Below are 3,209 nucleotides of genomic sequence, written 5' to 3' on the forward strand. Positions count from 1 at the left end.
ACAATCGTCAATAAACGAACTTTAATACTAGGTTGGAATTTTTTTCTTCAAACTATTGTCAATATTCAAATTTTAACTATTGGTTGGAATCTTTTTGTCAAACAATCGTCAATACACGAATTTTAATACTAGGTTGGAATTTTTTTCTTCAAACTACTGTCAATATTCAAATTTTAAATATTGGTTCAAATCTTTATGTCAAACAATCGTCAATACACGAATTTTAATACTAGGTTGGAATTTTTTTCTTCAAACTATCGCCTATATACGAATTTTAACTCTCGGTGGGAATTTTTTGGTCAACCTATCGTCAATGTACGAATTTTAACTCTCGATGGGCACTTTTTCTTCAAACTACTATCAATACCCAAATTTTAACTATTGGTTGAAATCTTTATGTCAAACAATCGTCAATAAACGAATTTTAATACTAGTTTGGAATTTTTTTCTTCAAACTACCGTCAATGTACGAATTTTAACTCTCGGTGGGCACTTTTCTCTTCAAACTACTGTCAATATTCAAATTTTAACTATTGGTTGGAATCTTTTTGTCGCACAATCGTCAATACACGATTTTTAATACTAGGTTGGAATTTCTTTCTTCAAACTATTGTCAGTATTCAAATTTTAAATATTGGTTGAAATCTTTATGTCATACAATCGTCAATAATCGAATTTTAATACTAGGTTGGAATTTTTTTCTTCAAACTATCGCCTATATACGAAATTTAACTCTCGGTAGGAATTTTTTGGTCAAACTATCGTCAATGTACGAATTTTAACTCTCGATGGGCACTTTTTCTTCAAACTACTCTTAATACTCAAATTTTGACTATTGTTTGAAATCTTTTTGTCAACAATCGTCAATACACGAATTTTAATACTAGGTTGGAATTTGTATCATCAAACTATCGCCTATATACGAAATTTAACTCTCGGGAGGAATTTTTTGGTAAACCTACCGTCAATGCACGAATTTTAGCTCTCGGTGGGCACTTTTTTCTTCAAACTACTGTCAATATTCAAATTTTAACTATTGGTTCGAATCTTTTTGTCAAACAATCGTCAATACACGAATTTTAATACTAGGTTGGAATTTTTATCTTCAAACTATCGCCTGTATACGAAATTTAACTCTCGGTAGGAATTTTTTGGTCAAGCTATCGTCAATGTACGAATTTTAACTCTCGGTGGGCACTTTTTCTTCAAACTACTATCAATACTCAAATTTTAAATATTGGTTGAAATCTTTATGTCAAACAATCGTCAATAATCGAATTTTAATACTAGGTTGGAATATTTTTCTTCAAACTATCGCCTATATACGAAATTTAACTCTCGGGAGGAAGTTTTTGGTCAAGCTACCGTCAATGTACGAATTTTAACTCTCGGTGGGAACTTTCTTCTTCAAACTACTGTCAATATTCAAATTTTAACTATTGGTTGAAATCTTTATGTCAAACAATCGTCAATAAGCGAATTTTAATACTAGGTTGGAATTTTTTTCTTCAAACTATCGCCTATATACGAAATTTAACTCTCCGGAGGAATTTTTTGGTCAAGCTACCGTCAATGTACGAATTTTAACTCCCGGTGGGCACTTTTTTCTTCAAACTACTGTCAATACTCAAATTTTAACTATTGGTTGAAATCTTTATGTCAAACAATCGTCAATAAACGAACTTTAATACTAGGTTGGAATTTTTTTCTTCAAACTATTGTCAATATTCAAATTTTAACTATTGGTTGGAATCTTTTTGTCAAACAATCGTCAATACACGAATTTTAATACTAGGTTGGAATTTTTTTCTTCAAACTACTGTCAATATTCAAATTTTAAATATTGGTTCAAATCTTTATGTCAAACAATCGTCAATACACGAATTTTAATACTAGGTTGGAATTTTTTTCTTCAAACTATCGCCTATATACGAATTTTAACTCTCGGTGGGAATTTTTTGGTCAACCTATCATCAATGTACGAATTTTAACTCTCGATGGGCACTTTTTCTTCAAACTACTATCAATACCCAAATTTTAACTATTGGTTGAAATCTTTATGTCAAACAATCGTCAATAAACGAATTTTAATACTAAGTTGGAATTTTTTTCTTCAAACTATCGCCTATATACGAAATTTAACTCTCGGGAGGAATTTTTTGGTCAAGCTACCGTCAATGTACGAATTTTAACTCTCGGTGGGAACTTTTTTCTTCAAACTACTGTCAATATTCAAATTTTAACTATTGGTTCGAATCTTTTTGTCAAACAATCGTCAATACACGAATTTTAATACTAGGTTGGAATTTCTTTCTTCAAACTATTGTCAATATTCAAATTTTAAGTATTGGTTGAAATCTTTATGTCATACAATCGTCAATAATCGAATTTTAATACTAGGTTGGAATTTTTTTCTTCAAACTATAGCCTATATACGAAATTTAGCTCTCGGTAGGAATTTTTTGGTCAAACTATCGTCAATGTACGAATTTTAACTCTCGGTGGGCACTTTTTTCTTCAAACTACTGTCAATATTCAAATTTTAACTAATGGTTGAAATCTGTTTGTCAAACAATCGTCAATAAACGAATTTTAATACTAGGTTGGAATTTTTTTCTTCAAACTACCGTCAATGTACGAATTTTAACTCTCGGTGGGCACTTTTTTCTTTAAACTACTGTCAATATTCAAATTTTAACTATTGGTTGGAATCTTTTTGTCGCACAATCGTCAATACACGATTTTTAATACTAGGTTGGAATTTCTTTCTTCAAACTATTGTCAGTATTCAAATTTTAAATATTGGTTGAAATCTTTATGTCATACAATCGTCAATAATCGAATTTTAATACTAGGTTGGAATTTTTTTCTTCAAACTATCGCCTATATACGAAATTTAACTCTCCGGAGGAATTTTTTGGTCAAGCTACCGTCAATGTACGAATTTTAACTCCCGGTGGGCACTTTTTTCTTCAAACTACTGTCAATACTCAAATTTTAACTATTGGTTGAAATCTTTATGTCAAACAATCGTCAATAAACGAACTTTAATACTAGGTTGGAATTTTTTTCTTCAAACTATTGTCAATATTCAAATTTTAACTATTGGTTGGAATCTTTTTGTCAAACAATCGTCAATACACGAATTTTAATACTAGGTTGGAATTTTTTTCTTCAAACTACTGTCAATATTCAAATTTTAAATATTG

The sequence above is a fragment of the Xylocopa sonorina genome, unplaced genomic scaffold (assembly GCF_050948175.1).
Source record: "Xylocopa sonorina isolate GNS202 unplaced genomic scaffold, iyXylSono1_principal scaffold0080, whole genome shotgun sequence".
Classification (NCBI taxonomy): Eukaryota; Metazoa; Arthropoda; class Insecta; order Hymenoptera; family Apidae; genus Xylocopa; species Xylocopa sonorina.